The sequence below is a fragment of the Castor canadensis genome, chromosome 14 (genome assembly GCF_047511655.1).
Source record: "Castor canadensis chromosome 14, mCasCan1.hap1v2, whole genome shotgun sequence".
NCBI classification, from domain to species: domain Eukaryota; kingdom Metazoa; phylum Chordata; class Mammalia; order Rodentia; family Castoridae; genus Castor; species Castor canadensis.
In genome coordinates, this window is record NC_133399.1 from 9,386,766 (window position 1) to 9,406,340 (window position 19,575).

The window sequence follows — 19,575 nt, forward strand, 5'->3', positions numbered from 1 at the left end:
CGATCCTCCTGATCTGCCACCTGAATAGTCAGAATTACAGACATGACCAACAGCTGCCCAGCTATCAATGTCTTTTTTTTTTTAACGGTACTGCCTAGCCCCTTCAACAATTCATTTTTTTTGTGATGAGATTTTTTTTGAGATAGGGTCTTGTGAACTATTTGCCCGGGCTGGCTTTGAACTTTGATCCTCCTGATCTCTAATCTCTGCCTCCTGAGTAGCTAGTGTTACAGGCATGAGCCACTGGTGGCTGGCAAGTTTTTTTTTTTCAATTAAAAATTTTAAATATATCCTGATGAGTGATTTGAATAAATAATTTATCCATATTTGCCATTTTTGTCCTGATGTGATTTTACAAATATATTATTACACAAGCTCAAAAGGTGAGTTATAAGCCCAGAAACAACTGGTGAGGAATCAGTGCTAAATCAATCCCGTGCATGATGAACTTGTGCAACTAAGTGACTGCCCATGGGATTGACTCTCTTTATTTCCTTTCTACATTTCATGACTACTCCTCTCAGAATGGCGTTTTCTCCTCTGCTCTGTGTGTGTGTGTGTGTGTGTGTGTGTGTGAATTTTATTTCTGAAGTAGCATACACTCACAATACAAGACTTCATTGTGCTATAGTTCCATATATGTGGACGGTGGCTTGAGGTATTTTGAATTCATTTTGGTCCTGGGTGATAGGAATCTAGTTCCCAAATTCAACATATAGCTCTGGGTTTTTTGGTTGTATTTTTTTCAGCACTGGGGTTTGAACTCAGGGCCTCAAGCTTGCTGGGCAGGTGCTCTACCACTTGAGCCACTCCTCTAGCCCTCAGAATTCAACATATCAATATCCAGTTTTCTAACACCACTTGTTGAAGAAACTGTCTTTCTTTCAATGTGTGCTTTAGGCATCTTTCTCAAAGATAAGCTGTAACTCTATGGGTTTATTTCTCGGTCTTCTGTTCCATTTATTGGTCTAGTGTTTTTTGTTTCTGTGTGTGTGTGTGTGTTTTGACAATGCCTGCTATTTTTGTTACTGTGCCTCTGCATTATAAATTCAAAGTCAGATATTGTGATGCCATCAACACTGCTCCTTTTTAATTTTTTTTTGCTTTTCCTTTATTATTATATATTTTTTGTAACATGGCTCTTTTTGTTCAGGATTGCTTTGTCTGCTTGGGGTTCTTTGGGCTTCCATAGGAATCTTAGGATTATTTTTCTATTCCTGTGAAGAAAGTTGTTGTAATTTTGATGGAGTTGCATGGAAACTGTAGATCCCTTTCAGTAATACTGCATTTTTCACAGGACAAATTGTACCCCTCCATGACCATGGAGTGGGGGATCTTATCATTTTCCTTTATAGTCTTCAATTTTGTTTTTCTGTCAATGGTGGGGTTTGAACTCAGGGACTCATGATTTCTTGGCAGGTGCTCTAAACACTTGAGCCACTCTGCAAACCCTGACTCAATGTATTTAATATAAACCCTTCTATGTGTATTCTCTCTCCTGGTGTAAGTTTTGGTAGATCACTTCTCCTGAATTGATTCATCTCATCCAAGTCATCAGATTTATGAGTATGGGGTTTCTCATGATGTCCCTTTGTGGTCCTTTTCCAGTCCATGTTATCATTACCAGCAGCCTTCCTTTCATGACCACTGTTAGTAATTTGTGTGTGCTGTTCCTTTTTACTTATCTTGCCTAAGCAGTGGGTGTTTTTAGAGAACCAGGTTTGGTTTTATATCCTGTCTTTAATGTTATTGATATCTTTGCTAATCAGTACTTTTGTATATTTGATTTACCTTTGTCTCCATCTTCTTTCACAGTTTCTCTTAAGTAGAAGTTTTGATTGTTACATTTAGGACTTTCTTCTCTTCTAGTATATTCAGTTCTTGGTTTAGATTTCTCCATAGCCCGGGGTCCTGTGATTATTGTGAATTTTGAGAAGATGTGTTCATTTTTATGTATTTTCAGTGCATTTCTTTTGACAGTACTGTGATTTGAACTTGGGACCTACTCTTGCCAAGCAGGTGACTTAGCACTTGAGCTAATCCACCAGCCCACATTTATGTATTTTGAAGTTCTTAATTTCTCATGAGGCTTCTCTTTGACATATACATTATGTAAAAATTCACTGATTTAATCTCTGATTGTTTGGAGGTTTTCCAACTGTTCAATTCCAGTTAAGTTTCAGTATTGTCTTTGAGAACACTTTATATGATTTCTATTCTTGTAGATTTGTCAAGGTGTATCTTGATACACTCACCCACTCCTTAGGAAGGTATGTAATATTTCTCTTTAATTCTCTGAATCTGAGGAAAGCAAGGTGTTGAGGGAGTAAATAATTGCAGAGGACTGTAGGTGTGGCTCAGGTAATAGAGTGCCTGCTTTATAAGCAAGAAGTCCTGAGTTCAAACCTCAGTCCCCATGACTAAAAAAAGAAAAGAAATTGTTGCAGTATGAGTCTTTGAAGGAGAGAAATACCCCACATTGTTTCAAACTTCAATTCCTCAGAAGCTATGCTTCCCCAGGAATTTTAATTTTTTTTCATGAGACAGGGTCACACACTGTATGCCAATTTCTTTCGACAGTGCTGGGCTTTGAACTCAGGGCCTCACACAGCTAGACTGGTGCTCTACCACTTGAGCCTCTCCACCATCCCTGTCCTCAAAATATTACTCAAACTCTTCCCTCTGCCACCTATAAGTGCAGTTTCAGTGTATCAACTTTGCATTGATTGATTGTAACATTAGCTCATTGTCACTCCAGGAGCATGTGTGCAAGCATTTAAACTGTTGGCAAAATGATGGTCAGATTCTGTCTTTGTTGAATGCTGCATTAATCAGCGTTCTCCAGAGGAAGAGAACCAATAGATCAGAATGAATGTACATAAATTACAAGAGATTCACTAGGATGCCACAAGGTCAGAGGCTGAATAGACCCATAATCCATAGGATGGAGAACTGGGTAGAGGGATCGCTGCGCAGTCCAAGAATTTAGAAGCCTCAGAACAATGATGCAGCCTCAATTTGAGGGCGAAGGCACTGGTGGCCAGCACACATTGAAAGGTAGAAACCTCTGGAGTCTGATGTCTACAGGTGATGGCAGCAGTGCTGCTCTCAACAATGGTGGAGCATGGGCAAGCTTCCATGCTTCACTTTTTTGTCTCCTCAGACTCCCATTGTTGGATGATTTTCCCTTCATTCAGGATTGACCTTCCACTCAGTTCACTGAGTGAATGTGAATTGTCTCTGGGAACACCCCTAGACACACCCAGAATGTGCTTTGCCCATGTTCTAGGTATCTTATGATCCAGTCATTTTGACACCCAAGATTAATCATCACGCATGGAAAAATTCATACAGCACATCTTCTTAGAGTCTTATCATCACACCGTGGTGGCCTGAACACAGGAGTGTATCACCTTTTGGTGACCGTGCTGTTTTTAAATTTAAATCTCAGGAGTATGGGTTTTAGAAAGTAGGATCCAGAGCTCAGATTGCAACTGAGCAGCATGTAGTCATGTTTACTGCAGATCCTGTGCGCAGACTTGATACCCATTGCAAGATACCAAATTCCGAGAGTATTTGGAAGTGTGGCCTCTCAGGAGGTGTTGGCGTCATGAGGGCTGAGCCCTCAAGGTAATCGTAGCCCAGTGTGCTGGCACATGGTGGTAATCCCAGCTACTAAAGAGCATGAGCTGGGAGGATTGAAAGTTGGAGCCTAGCCACATCCAAGAAAAAGAAAAAGATTATCGTATTGCAAAAAGTGCTCATGATGGGGGTTTGCTCTTTTACCCTTCCACCTTATACCACGTGAGGACAGAGCAAGACTGAACCAAATCCTAGCTTATTGGTCTTCAACTTAAGTTTCCAGACCTGGGAGGAAAACAATTTATGTTCGTAATAACATACTTGTAATCTGATCATACAACATATCCAGACAGAAATCAGTACTGGAAAAGTGGGGTGTTTCTGGATCAAATACCGAAGAATGTGGAAGTGGCTTTGCAGCCACTTAACAGGTCAAGGCTGGAACAGTTTTGACACAAAGGCTAGAAAAGCCATTGTGTTGCTGCGAATGGGCCTTTAAGGGCAATTTTGGTGACAAGAGTTGCTGAGAATGCATGAATCCTGTCTCTTCATTGAGTTCAACTGAGACTTTCTTATGTCATTCAGTTTGAACTATTCATTTGAAACTGTCCTTTACGATTCACTCATGTCGTGGGTAAGGACTACATCCTTTTGATTCTTTTTCCTTGCCTGTCACACTACTTGCTCACTGAACATACACAGAATATTCTAAATGGATTGTCACCTTTGTAAATATCAGGGATCTCAGCACAGCCCTTAGAAACTCACACCTCCAAGAAGATGTGTGGCAGTTAAAGTTTATCTCACAGTAAGAGGGAATTTCATTGTCTCTGTTTCTGGAAAGTGGATCATAGCACCATAGTACTGTTTTGGAGGATTTTTATTATTTAAGGGATAATAATTGATAAAACTACTGGTGACAGTGTTCAGAACAATTTCTTATGACTGAACTCTTCATAAATTGTTAAGAAACCAATATCATCAGTGATCTTGATAGGATTTCCCTGATGGTGAAAAGTACAGTGAATACAGTACAGAGAAAAAGCAACACAGCTAACTGAAGTAGGAGAAAAGACACTTGCTGAGGAAGTGACATTTAAGATGAGTACCAAAATAATGTATTAATTTATATAGGCAGGGCATAGGATTCAGAGCAGATGGCAGAATAAGAATTATGGGGAATTTATTCTCCCCTGGAAAACAATTTCACTACCATCATCTCTCCCATGTGGGTATTTTGTCTCAGGAGTACACTGAAAGCTTGCCATTTCCAGAGAAAGGATTGGATGGTGAATTGTACTTGCAGCTCATCCCATGGTGAAAGGAAGTTAGACAGAGTGACAGGAAACATCAGGGACAAAGTGTATGTTTTTTGAAGTATGCCCCCAAATAGGCAATACCCTCCACAGTTCAAACACCTTCCAATAGACAGGGATTTCAGCTAAAATTTCTCCCCTTCTTTTCTTTGTGTTTGTGTGTGGTGCTGGAGATTGGGTCCAGGACGTCACGCTTGCTGGTCCAAATGCTCTCATAGTATGCCACACATTCCTAGCCTGTCAACTGTTTTTGTTCTTGACTTTTTTTCCTTTTACGAATATTACTGTTCCACTGAATATTCTGTATATCAACAAATAATATACAAAAATATGCAAATGCAACCAATAAGGAACTTGGGAGGCAGAGGCAAGACTGTGAGTTCACTGCCAGCTTGGACTACCTTGGGAGACTCTACATCAGAACAACAAAAACTAAACAAACCAAAAAATTTTTTTTAAAAATCCAGGCACAGTGGTTCACATATATAATCTATTTGGTCTCTTTGGATCATAGACCTAAATTGAAATTTTAAACTGCATACTCCCAAAGAATATGGGAATTATATCACCTTGGTTGGGTAAAGAAATTCAGGTGTGACAAAAATACAGGATCCATCAAACATTTAGATACTGCTGGGAACAGGTGTCTCATGCCTGTATTCTTAGCTTCACAGCAGGCACAGATTAGGAGGTTGGAGGATTAAAATCAACCCTGGGTAAATAGTTTGAGAGACCATCTCAAAAATACCCAGCACAAGGATGGGGTGGGGGGACAAAGGGAAACAGTGAAGGAGGGCGAATATGGTGGAAACTATGTACTCACTATGAAGGTGGAACAATGATGTCTGTTGACACAATTCTAAGAAGGGGGAATGGAGGATAAAGGAGAAAGAAGGAGGGGGTAAATCTAAGATATATTGTAAACACCTCTTCCAATGTCACAATGTACACACTGAAGTAGAAACTTTGGGGTCACTTTTCCACTCATTCTGTGTATGTCTTACTCCAGACCATCCCTAGGTCACACATTCCCAGACAGTCTCCATGCAGAAGGCACAGCAGAACCTCTCAGCCTGGTACGTCTAGGAAGTGTACCTATTCTAAGGATGGAAGTACAGCATGTGAGAGTGGGACCAGGAGTTTAAGGGTCAGTGGAAACAGGCTGGGATGAAAAGTCAGGGCAGGTAAAGTGACACGTGTATGGGGTTCACTTTCTTGCCATTCAAGGAAGCGAAGAGATGGTGTGGTAAAGGATGTCATCAGTTGTTGGAGACAGATACATTTTCTACACATTGTTTTCTATACCAAAAAACCAAACCAAAACAAAACAAAACTCTTAGCTCATATGCTTGCTGGAGGTGGCTGTTACCTGAGTGATCGAGACACATTAGGCTTGCCAAAGGACTAAACATGCCTTTGGTTAGAGATTTCTACATCTTTCCTTGCAGGAGGAAAGGAAAAAACTTTAGAAAAATTATTAGTTCCAAGTTCAAATTCATATTTCATGGATGTAAAATGTTCAGGTGGCTACAAGATTACCCCAGTTTTCAGCCATGTGCAAACAGTGCTTCTTTGTGCATGATGTTAAACAACTCAGTGTCACCTACAGGAGGAGAAGCCAGGCTCCTGGAAGGTTGCTCTTCTGGAAGAAAGCAACACTGCTGATCTATAAAACTTCCTGAATTTATGTTTTCTCACAGAAAGAAAACAACTTTTACTTCTTTTAATTTAGTGACTCTTCAAGAGAATGTAACTATATTTGATTTTGTAAGGTACACAGCAATGATATCCTACTTTCTGTTGGTTTTTTCAATAATGTTTTGATTCTGAAAAAAAAGGAAAACAATCTTGAATACAAAGACTTGGGGGAAATGCAGACATAATGTTCAAAACTTCAACTGGGCAGGAAACTTGAATTCACAATATCTATTATACAGCATAGTGAATATGGTGAAGAACCTGGAAAATTATCAGGGGATAGGAGTTTACCTGATTCCCCCATGAAAATAATAGGTATTGTCGGCACCAGCAGCTCATGCCTGTAATCCTAGTTCCTCAGGAGGCAGAAATCAGCAGAATCCCAGTTCAAAGCCAGTCAGGGCAAATTGCTTGTGAAACCATATCTCAAAAATACCAAACACAGAAAAAGGGCTGGCAGAGTGGCTCAAGTGGTAAACCTGTTCTGAGTTCAAACTGCAGTACCACTCCCACCAAAAAAAAAACCCAGTAGGTGAAGTAATGTACTCACTCTATACCTCAACTTACCCATTTGACAATGTATGGATGCCTCAAACTACTATGTTTCAAATTACAAATATATTCTATTTTCATTTGTTATAAACTATATAAATAAATCTTGGATAAACAAGACAGAGCCAGGAAGGGTGGCACACACCTGTAATCCCAGCACTCCCGAGGCTGAGGCATGAGGACTGCAAGGTTGAGGCCACCCTGGGATACACTGTAAATTCAGGCTTAACTGGGCTATATAGTCAGACCCTGGCTCAGAAAGAAAACAAAGAGGTGGAAGATCAACTCAAAAGATTACATGCAAAATTATGCAGAGAGATATACCATTCTCACAGTAATCCAAAGGCTTTACAAAAGCTATATTAATTTGAGATTAACCAAACTGTGTCTCAAAGAAAATAACAAGGAATATAGCTATTAAATAAAGATAAAGCAGTCAGTTCTCCAACATGCAATGTTTAATATTTACTCTGTTGAACAGATCATGGAGCCACCTTAGGTCAAACATGGAAAGGAAAGGAAAATCACAGAACAGTATCTGGAGATTTCAAAGCACTTCTATCATTAGTGGACAGACCCAAAAGGCAAAAAATTAGTAAGGTTATTGTTCAAATCAATAGCATCACACACTAACTGGACTCTCTTGATATTACAGAATATTTAAACAGTTGTACTTAAAAAGTAGACTTTTTCCCTCAAGATAACATGAAACTCACCAACACAGACCATGTTCTGAGTTACAAAACAGACGTTAACAAATCTAAAGAAATAAAAACCAGGTAAACCCTGCTCTCACACCATATTGGAATGAAACTGGAAATCAATAGCAGAAACATGGCTGGGAACCCTCCAAGGAATACAGATGGAACTACAAACTTTTTCACAGCACATGTTGTCAATGGGAAATCTCACAATATATTTAAGTGTTTCAAAGTACGTGAAAATGAACATCACTTCTGCATACAGAAAAAACAGTGTATAAGAAAAAAACAAAGCACGAATGCATACAATAGAAAAGATGAAGTGCAATGTTACACCACTGAGTGTAACATTACACTTGAGAAAATCAGGGAAAATCTGGTGATGTAGGTCAGAGGAAGAGCACTTGTCTAGTGTACTCAAGTGTGAGTTAGATGCCCAGCATCACCAAAAAACAGGAGGGAGGGAGAGAGGAGGAAGAGAGAGAGAATATCAGGAAAAGAAAAGCCAGGTAATGTTCACATAAGTAGATGAATGTAAGAATTACAGAAGACAATGTATAATGTATCAATGAAATTACAAGTAACAAATCAATATATAAAATGAAGAAATAGAAGACGAGGTTCTTTGAAAAGATCATTACAACTGAGGAACCTCAATCAGACACTGTAACTAAAAGGAAAGACAACACACGTATTACTAACACCAGTGACAAAAGTGAGATCTGTACTAATTACATGGACAGTAAGAGGACCATCCACAGATGTTGTGAACAATTCCAAACCCATAAAATTAATAACATAAACGAACCTATTCAGGGAAACAATCAAGCTGTAAAAGCTGACATAAATTGCTGGAGATGTGGCTGAAGTGTTAGAGCACCTGCTTAGAAATCCTGAGGCCCTGAGTTTAAGCCCCAGCATAAAGGGAGGAAGAGAGAGAGGGAGGAAGGGAGGGAGGGAGGAAGGGAGAGAGAGAAAGAGAAAAGAAAAGACAAGAGAAAAAAAGGAAGAGGAAAGAAAGACCCAGGGGGTGGGGGCAATGCCTGTAATCCTAGCTACTCAGGAGGTAGAGATCAGGAGGATAGCCAGTGTAAGAATCAGCTGAGGTTGAGTCTTTTCTGTCAAAGAATTTGATCAGTAATAACCGCCTTACTAACTTGCTTCCCATACGCTCACTTCATGAACTCAGCTTAATCTGATAAAAGTTTCTACTAAGAACAAAGGTTGTTATCCTCAGCTGGGCCAGGACAAACAGTAAAAAAAATAAATAAATAAATAAATAAATAAATAAATAATTCTGCTAGATGCCCTGGTTCTAGAGCTGATAACCTAAAACAGTTATCATATCCTGAACTTTTAAGCTTCTTTGTTCCCAAAGCTCCCTCCCAACCTGGCCCCTTTCTTGTTAGTCAACTGCATAGACTTCGAGCCCCTAAATTGCCCAATCCAGGGGCGGGGGAGGGGGCAGCATGGTGTTAGAGATGAAACCCTGGTGGACCTCCCAGCCGGTGTGTTTACTGCCCAGAATTTCTACTGTGCACCCTTCTACAAAAGTGAATTTTGCCTTGCCTGTTGACTTCTGAGTTGTGTCGACACCCCAACATCCTTTTGTTGTGTGTCAAATTGGGACTTGAACTCAGGGCCTACACCTTGAGCCACTCCACCAGCTCTTTTTGTGTGATGGGTTTTTTTTGAGATAGGGTCTTCTGAACTATTTGCACAGGCTGGCTTTGAACCATGATCCTCCTGATCTCTGTCTCCTGAGGGGCTAGGATTACAAGTGTGAGCCACTGGCCCCCAGTCCAATATCTTAAAGATATTTCTAACACTAGATTGTGGAAGAGGTGGTGTCCCATTTGGAGAAGATTGAAGGGCAGAGAAGAGCTTCCCAGGCATGTTGGGACAGCATTTTTGGTATACGGGAATAGTTTAAACAAAGCTATGGGGATGTCCTCAGATGGAGACAGGGAGCCTGGATACATGAGTAAGGACAGATCACGAAGGAACTTGACAATCCACAGAGAACGCTGGATCTCCAGCCAGCAGGAGCCCAGATAAACGGTTTGTGTAGACTGCAGGTTGAGACCAGGTTGCAGTTGGAAGGAGGGGCCTGGCTCATTCCTTTCCCCTAAGTGCCAAATGCATCTAGACTGATCTAGATCTGAGTTGTTGTTTTTTCTTTGGGGGGGAAGTAGGTGGGGTTTGAATTCAGGGCTTTATGTTTGCAAAGCAGACCCTCTACCACTTGAGCTACACCTCCAGTCCTTTATGCTCTGGTTATTATTTTTTCTAGTACCTGATTTAAACTCAGGGCCTCATGCTTGCAAGGCTGGTGCTCTCTCTCTCTCTTGAGCCACTCCATCAGCCCTTTCGTGTGTCAAATATATTGAGATAGAGTCTTACAAACGACTTGCCTAGGTTGGCCTCAAATCATGACCCTTCTGATCTCTGCCTCCCAAGCAGCTAGGATTATAGGAATGGGCCACGGGCACATGGCAGCTCTAGTTACTTTTAGAGATGGGGGGTCTCATGAACAACTGGCCTGGGCAGATCTCAAACCATGATCCTCAGTCTCTAAAGTTGTTGAAATTACAGGTGTGAGCCACAAGTGCCTGCTTTAGCTCTGGATTTTTGGAGAAATAAAATTTCTCTAATTTAGACAATGTCTTCTCAATGATGTTTACTTGACTCAGCAGAAGTCTGGAAAGGACCTGAGGGGGGTACAGACAATCTTTAAGAAAACAATCCTAGCCTGGTGCTGGAGGCTCATGCTTGTAATCAAGAGGCAGAGATCAGGAGGATCACAGTACAAATAGTTATTGTGACCCTATCTAGAAAAAACCCATCACAAAAAAGGGCTGGCAGAGTGGCTCAAGCGGTAAGAGCACCCGCTTAGCAGGCATGAGAGCTGAGCTCTGTAATCCCATCCTTTCTTTGCTTCTGGTACCCAGAGGCCAGAGGGCAAAAGGACCAGGGCTCAGGTGCAGTGCTGGCGTGGCAATGGGTCAGGAATGACGTGTATGGTTCTTCTCCGACCTACTTCTCCGTGTGTCCATCTTACAGGAAGTACATCTGGTGACCTTAATCATCCTGATATAATCATCAATCATGGTTGAGGTAGATTTCCCCTAGGTTCCCATTTCTTTGAAAGACACTGGTAACATTAGGCTGTTTTGTTGTCCTTATTATTGTTTTTTGTTTTCTGGTTTTTGTGGCACTGGGCCATGAGCTCGAGGCCTCACACTTGCACATCAGTCTATTAAAGACACTGAGAGATGAGTATGGTGGTTCATGCCTGTAATCCTAGCCACTCAGGAGGCAGAGATCAGGAGGATAACAGTTCAAAGCCAAACCTGGACAAATAGTTCACAAGACCCTATCTCAAAAAAACCCATCACAAAAGTCTGCGAAAGGAGATTGGGAGTAAGAGCAACTGCCTGGCAAGCGTGAGGCCCTGAGTTCAAGTCCCAGTGCTACAGGAAAAAAATAAATGAGTTAGTGGAGCCAAATGTGGAAAGAGAACGTCTGGTAATGCAGAACACAGAGATGATGACACGAAGTGCAGAGACCAGCTGAGGCAGAATGCAAGTGACCACAGAAACATTCTCAGAGTTGGAAGTACACGCAGGAAGAGGCTCGTGGGTGTGTGCCCTTTGTACTCACTTCAGACAGCAGGTGATGACGGTTATCACCAGCACCGTGAACAGGTGTATTAACAGCTTCAGCAGAAAGAGAGCTGGCAGGACCTGAGGTGGGAAGGGTGAGAAGCCACAGAGGATAAATGCAGTCTGGTGTTATAATTCTGCTAAGGAAAGAAGCTGTATCTGGTGTCAGAAACAGAACGAAAGCACAATTGTAAAAGGACAGGCTCTGCCTGGGCACCTGTGCTCATGGCTGTAATCCCAGCTACTCAGGAGGCGGAGATCAGGAGGATCACAGTTCAAAGCCAGCCCCAGGCCTATAGTCTTAAAGACCCTTTCTCAAAATATCCAACACAAAAGAGGACTGGCAGGCAAGAGGCCCTGAGTTCAAACCCCAGTTAAAAAACAAAACAAGACAAATTATCAGTTTACTTAAGCATGTAATTATTCTCTGTCATCACTTGAATTTAGAATGGTGATTTTCTTACTTGGAACCTCAGTGGTTAGAATAATGAGATGTGATGAAGCAAAGAGAATTCTTGAAATAAATTATTTGTTTCATACTTGCTTATATAAGATAACAACATTCACAAGATCTCTGCCCTGGTGAATCCATAGGTCCTGGTCATTGCTGATATGGCTCCCTGATTTTGTCCAGCTCTGCATCCAGGGGTGACTGCAGAATTGCTTTTTTTTTTTTTTTTGGATATTCTTTATAGCATGGCCATCATTAAGCAGAATTTTACATGCTTTTCTTTTGAATTTTGAAGGACTTAATGATGACATTAATTTTCCAGTAGGATTATACTGAACTGTGTTTGTGTAAGCATGTGTGTGTGCGTTATCTTTTTGTTTTTTGGTGAATGGGGTTTGAACTCAGGGCCTCACATTTGCTAGGTCAGTGCTCTACCACTTGAGCCACTCAGCTGATCCGTATGTGTGTTTCTTTTCTTGCCTCAGTGCGTTGCACATATGATGGTAGGTAAACCGTAGTTATGATACTTTATTCATTCCACTGCCTGTGAACCTTGAGCAGCACTCAAATTTGAACTCAGAGCTTCGTACCTGCAAGGCAGGTGCTTTACTACTTCAGCCACACCTACAGCCCTTTTTAGTCTGGTTATTTTGGAGCAGCCGTCTTGCTTTTTGCCCAGGCCAGTCTGGACCATGAACTTTCTATTTTATGCATCCCATGTAGCTGGGATGACAGGCACACAACCCACTGCCAGCTTTTTTCCATTGAAATAGGGTCTCAAGAAATTTTTTCCCCCTGTGGGCTTGCCTGGAACTGTGACCCTCTAATCTCAGCCTCCTGCATAGCTTGGATGACAGGTGTGAATGAGGTGTCATGAAGTTTGTGATTGAAGTGGCTTTGAGCCACAATCCTGATTCACCCTCCAAAGAGTCAGGATTATATGTGTGAACCACATACATGGGGCCATATATATAAAAAAAAGGCGGCGGGGCGGACTGGTTACTGCAGAGGGAAAAGACAAATACCTTCTGGTGATTGTGTGCACCTTTTCTGAGTGGATAGTGGTTTTCCCCATCCAAATAGAGAGGGCCCAAAAAGTAGTATGTGCCTTATTAAAGGACATAATTCCCAGGTATGGGATCTCCATCTCCATTGGATCAGACAATGAACCAGCTTTTGTGAGAAAAGTTGTTAAATGACAAAGAGACTAAAAATAACCTAAAACCTTCACACAACATACCAGCCTCAGAGGTTGAGGCTAAATCAGACACTAAAACTCAGATCAGTAAATTCTGTCAGGAGACTCACCTAACTTAGAAACAGATCTTGCCATTAGATTTACTTAGAATCAGGTGCAGCCCCACCAAACAAACTGGGTCTTGCCCTATGAGATTCTCTTTGGAAGGCCACCCCTACTAGTGAAAGGACATTAAGAAAGACTTTGAAAAAAATCTAACCTTGTTCCAACATATGTGCAGTTTGGAAAAAATGCTCTATGACTTACACTGCCATGCTCAACAAATATCCCTATCAGCTTAACCACTGATGGCATTCCTTTAAGCCAGATGACTAGGTTTGGATAAAGGAGTGAAATCTCCAGCCTCACCAGCCTCAGTGGAGAGGGCCCTATTTGGTGATCCTGACTACTCCATGGTAATCAAGGTGACAAAAATTACACTATGGATCCATCACACCTGAGTAAAGAAAGCAGCTCCGGAATAAAAAAGACAAGTAGACTCCAACAACCCACTCAAACTGACCGTGAGGAGGGGACTGTCAGCTTTGCCCTATTCTCAATCTGGAAGTTGACTAGTCAACGCATGGAGGAAGCTTGAGGAATCAACTAAACAGATAATGGCCTATCGTTTCTCATAGTGGTCTGTGGTGATACTTAAGTTCTGCCATCCCTTACCTATCTCTATTCTTGGTGTTGTAACCTTGCTTTGCTTTGGTCAATAGGAATGGCAGTAACTGCCCCAGAGGGATAAAGCCAGATCAAAAGTCTCTGGCAGTTTTCTTTTTTTCCTGCTAACAGGATGTGGTATCGCTTTTTGGTTGCTTCTATTCTGGGTTCGTTTTGCAAACCTGAACCCCTTGTCCTGTGAGTTCTGCTTACGTGCTACTCCGACTAAAAATGCCATTATACGGGAAAGACAATAAAAGAGATCACAGATAAATTTTTAAATGATTGCTCATGTTCCAGTTCAGACTTAACAAGCGTGAAATCCTGATAATTTGCTTGGAGGATGGTTCTCTGCAATAGGAGGATTTAAAACAAAGTTTGGGGCTATATTAATTATGATGTTGGGCTGTTTTATACTCCCATGCGTGCTGCCACTGGTCATGAGGTCCATATCAACCCTGATAAAAGCCAGAGTGAAATGAAAGCCACACAATCATATCTATAACAAGGTTACCAAAGAGTAAATCCCATCCCTAAAAAAAAGAGAGATGATGCATTTTGATCAATAAAATGTCAAAGCATCAAAACGGGAATGTTGGCTGTTTTCCTGGGGTTTAGTGTGTCTGCTAGTCACCTTGGTTTCCCCACTCTGAGTCCACAAGCAGCTTTCTGCTAGCTTGCAAATTTGCAGCCACCTGCTAGCCTTGCAAAGTTTCCGGCAACTGTAACCGCATACTATAAGGGAGTAGGAAGGGGGATAAGGAGCAAACTCTATAACTGACCTGCTTTTTCTAACTGACTTGTTTTGCTGTGACCACAGGTAACCCACCTAAAGAGTATTTAACCAAGCCCCTGACACAGATCAGGGCTCAGGGCTTTGAGAAATTATCTCCCCTGGGTCCCCTGCTTCCTGTAAAAGTGATCTCGGTGATTTTGTTCATTCCTGGAACAGTATGAAAGAAATTTTGTGCTTGTATAAAATAGCTCAATGAAACCTCCTTGTATAATTAATATACACCAATATACACATGTTAAAACTGAAGCAAAAAACCATGTACATATATACCTCTATCTGTATGACAATTAAAGAAGGGAATAAAGAATAAAAAAGAGAGACTAAATAATCCACCTCGGGGCTGAAGATGTGACTCAAGCAATAGACAGCCTGCCTTGCAAGTATGAAGTCCTGAGTTTAAACCTCACTATCACCAAAAAAAGAAAGAAAAATACAAAAACCTAGAATATATTAAAGTGTAAAATAGGATCTATTTAGAAGGAAAACATGTAATTCATTCCTCTATTGCTAAACTAATTTCCAGTTCTTCTATGAGAGCACAAACATTTTTTTTTTTCCAGGCAGGCACTTTACTACTTGAGCAATTCTTCCAGTCCCACAAATAAAAGTAGTGATTTCAGATAACAGCATAAGATGTTCCTGAGTCGTGGTAAGAAGCAGGTGCCCGGTCTGGAAAACTACAGATTGGTTCTGCTCAATGCAATGAGACCCGAGGCTGGGCCAGATCCCCCCAGGAGAGCAAGCGCGGACTTTGGGGAGCGGCGAGAGGAATCTGTCATTTGGGTTCTGCAGAGCCAGGCAGCGAATGCATCGCCCGCCAGTCAGAAGTGAAGGGGGTGTGGCCTGGAACATTAGCCAATCAGAAACGGCGTTCCGTGACCGAAGGAACTGTCCAATGAGGAGCGCGGTTCTAAGCTGGTTCCGAAGCCTGTAGCTGGGCCGTTGTTTTGGGCCCGCGGTGTTTGAAATCCGCATCGGAGCTGAGCGGTCCCGCAGAGTCCCAGCCTCAGCGGCTCTGGCCCCTGCTGTGGAGCCGAAGGACGACGCCGGGAAGCCGGGAAATGGTGAGGTTTCGGCCGGGGCCGGGGCCGGCGGGAAGCGGTGGTGGCGGATGCGGCCCCGGTGTGCGGTCCGCGTCCCCGCCGGCTGCGCTCGGCCCTCGCTCCTCTGGGCGCAGGGTGGGGCTGGGTCGGCACCGGGACAGCGTCCGTCCCCTTTGCGATGCGAGCGGCCACCTCGGCCGCCCGGAGCCCTGTGCGCGGCTCGGCCCCGCGTGTCCCCACGGCGCGGTGACGGCGGCCATGGCGGCTCCTGCCTCGTGCGGGGTCGTGCGCGGGGCGCGCTGTGGGTCCCCGCGTCCCCTCGGTGGCGCCGGGTCTCCTGCGTCTTCAGGGTCGGGGGAAAGGCCGTCCTGTGCAGCTTGGCGGAGGGAGGGGAGGGGACTCCGCGCCCTCTGTGACGTCACGGTCACCTCTGTGACGTCACCGGGTCTTAAGGAAAAGCTGATGGGGAGGGACAGTATTTGAGGGGGGCGTGGCAGCAGGGGCGTCGCAGCCCATGTCAGGTGAGACACCTGGAGCCGGTGGCTCTTGAGTGAGAGGAGAGAGGACTTAGGGGACACTGGGGCTGTCCCAGCGGGGGCGGACACTGCCTCACAAGGTCCATGCGGAACGGAAGCACGGCAGCGATTTGCGAGGCGGATCCCACATAAAATCGCAGCGTTCCTTACATCGTCATGAGGCCTGGGCCTCACCTTTGTGCAGACTTTCCACCTGAGCCCAAAAGCCGCAGGACAGGGGAGTCCCAAGCTGGTGACAGGACGCGTCACAGAGCCGTTGAAAGCAGGGCAGGAAGGGGTAAAGAATGGAGGCGCGCTGGCGGATTGTCGTCGGACGCTTGGGGATTTTTTGGCTGCTGTGGTTCTGTCTGGCACAGCTGCTTTTAACGAGCCTGCTTGTCCCTGACGGTTGGCTGGGTGGCAGCTGCCTCTACTGAGCGGCCTTGCCTAAGACCTTGTTCATCGAGTGAACTAGTTATGACCTGAGTCTAGAGCTCCAGTACTGTGAGTCTCACCCTTCCTTCTGGAAATGTATGTGGGGTGTTTTAGAAGCCAGTAACCTTTGAGGATGTAGCTGTGAACTTCACCCTGGAGGACTGGACTCTGCTGGATCCTTCCAAGAAGCCCTACAAAGATGTGATGCTGGAAACCTTCAGGAGCCTGACTGCTATAGGTAAAGGCGTTACCATTCCTTCATTTAATCAGTCACCAAGCAAGTACTGCTTGGTTATCAGTGCTGTTGCATGATTTGGAATATGGAAAAGGAACGTTTTGGTGAATACAGCCACAGGCAACATGGCTTTATACCATGAATGCAACATGAATTTAAGAATTTTCCTACAATGTTGTAATAATTCTTAATGGGTTTTTGGTGGGGGGGGTCCTAAATTTTAGGAAAAGCACAGGAAGAACAAAAGAGTGAAGATGAGTACAAAACTTAGGACAAATCTAAGGTAATTTGCACTCACAGTAGAAGCAGTGTCTCTTTGTAATCTTGGTTTTACAAGACATTTAAGAAACAAGCAAAAGATACAAACACATCCAGCTTCAATGCTCCATGCACGATATGATTTAAAATGTAATATTAAGTTACCTTCAGACTTTTGGTAAAAGGTGTATTTGACACAAAAATGAATTTGTATGAAATATGGTACCAATCTATAAAGTTATTGGGCTGTAATGCATTTCATTATAGATAAGGAAGTACTTCAGGATCCAACATGCTTCCTGTAGTCTTTAGCATTGTGACTCAGGAACATGCAATTTTTCTAAATATGATACAAACATTCAGTGTCTGCCAAATACCTTGTGGGAGACAGTGTTACAGTACCACATAAACCCCAACTCTTCTTGAGGTACGTCATTAACAACAAAATCTTAGTTCATTCCTTCTGCTCACACCTGTCATCCTAGAGACTCAGGAGGCAGCACTCAGGAAGATAGCAGTTTGAGCCCAGCCTGCACAAATAGCTCCCAAGACCCTATCTCAAAAATACCCAACAGAAAAAAGGGAATGGTGGAGTAGCTAAATTGGTGGAGGGCCTGCCTAGCAGCATGAGACCTTGAGTTCAAACCCCAGTAACACCAAAAAATAATAATGATTATGCATTCCTCATTTCTTATAGAGGTGAAGTGGTGAAGAAACCCTTTAAAGGTAGTCATCGTGTCGAACTCTTCAACCAAACTCCAGAGCATATTGTGAACCAGAAAACTCATCCAGGAGGAACACCATGTGAAAACCACATGTGTCAAAAAGTCCTCATTGCTCATGCACCAGTAAATGTCCCCCACAGAACTCTCGGGACACAAACCAGATGAGTGTCAGGAATATGGAGAGAAGCTGTGTGAACATAAGAAACGTGGGCAAGCCTCTGGATCTCCTGAGTGCCTTCAGAAGCATGGCATGGCTCTCACTGGAGAGAAATCCTATGACAATAAACATAGTGATGACACCTTTAGGTGTCACAGTTCCCGTCAGATATAAGAAGGGACTCATACTGTACAGAAACCATGGGAAAGTTTTTTCTTCCAGTTATTTCCAAAGACATGTAAAACTTCATAATGGAGAGAAAGCCTATGCATGTAAGCGATGTGGGAAAGCCTTTACTCGCTCTGATTGTCTTCGACAACATGAAAGAATTCACACAGGAAGAAGCCCTTTACATGTAAGCATTGTGGAAAAACCTTTGCTTGTTCCAGATTCCTTCTGACACATGAAATACTCCACATAGGAGAGAAATCCTATGTGTGTAAGTCTTGCAGGAAGGCTTTCATGGATCCCCGTTACCTTTGGTCTCATGAAAGGAAGCACAGTGGAGAGAAACCTATAGGTGTAAGCAATGTGGAAAAGCCTTTGGTTATTCCAGTTCTCTAAGAAAGCATGAAATAACTCATAGTGATGAGAAGCCCTATATATGTATGCAATGTGGAAAGGTTTTCCCTTGTGCCAGTTACTTTAAAAATCATAAAATTACTCACAGTGGAGAAAAACACTGGGTGGTAAGCAGTGTGGTAAAGCCTTTCCTTATAGAAGTTCCCTTCACTACCATGCAGCGACTTTGTAAAGCTGTGCTGTGTGACTTACATTACCAAACTATATTCATTTTACTGGCTACTATCTGATTTCCCCTCCTTTCACATCTCTGAATCCTAGATTTAGTTTACACCTTCTTGAATCACCTTAGTAAGAAAAGAAAGAGAACTCTGTCTGAGCCAAAAGCCTGCTGGAACCAGGATTATTGAAGCTATACTAGTGTTTAGAGATTTCCAGGAAAACATAAATGTCAAAAATGGGAGTTTAGTATAAAAGTCCAGATTGTTTAAGAAGAGATGTCTTCTTAACAATATCTGTTGGAGGTGTGTAAGGGAGCTGGAAGTTTATTAAATGGAGTCCCCTTCCTCCTAGAATAGCTCTTTAGAGAGCCTTGAAAAACAGAAAGGAGTGTCCTTGAACAACCCAGTCTGCCCCACACTATAACAGCTGGACAGGAGTTCCTAGAAAATACTAGCCTCTCCCCACTTCTGTCAACTGTGTGGGGAAGCACATCAGCATCATTAGCTGAAATGTGATGTGGGCTGCATTTAGGAGGAGTGAGTTTTCTTTGGCATTGACCACACTGAGCTGCCTTGCTATCTTTACCCCAGGTCCCTGGAGGTATGCCTAACTCATTCCTGGCTGCAGTCACCAGCTGGTACCTGTCAACCAGGTGAGAAGCTGGCAGAAGAGCAATGGAGGGGGGTGGTTTGTTAGGTCAGTGGGATAAAGACGCAAAGCTGTAGATAAGCAGTGGCTTAGTGAAGGGAAGAAGCCAAAGAGATGAACAATAGCCCCTCAGTGTTTATCAGGCAGCTCT

The 19,575-nt window shown here is 42.9% G+C and overlaps 1 protein-coding gene and 1 long non-coding RNA gene across 7 annotated transcripts in view; one reads left to right on the top strand and one right to left on the bottom strand.

Annotated features, from left to right (window-relative positions):
- LOC109692419 (zinc finger protein 20-like) overlaps positions 1–19,575 on the bottom strand; it is an 85,841-nt gene that overhangs the window by 37,614 nt on the left and 28,652 nt on the right. The window lies entirely within an intron of this gene.
- Positions 15,542–19,575, top strand: part of LOC109693414 (uncharacterized) — a 31,043-nt gene continuing 27,009 nt past the window's right edge. Inside the window, exons 1-4 of one of the 4 annotated variants that reach the window (XR_012441083.1) lie at positions 15,542–15,728; positions 16,772–16,895; positions 17,848–18,387; positions 19,367–19,428. This is a non-coding gene — a long non-coding RNA (uncharacterized lncRNA). The remainder of the gene's footprint in view (positions 15,729–16,771; positions 16,896–17,847; positions 18,388–19,366; positions 19,429–19,575) is intronic. The other 3 variants (XR_012441084.1, XR_012441082.1, XR_012441085.1) reach the window with 3 other exon arrangements.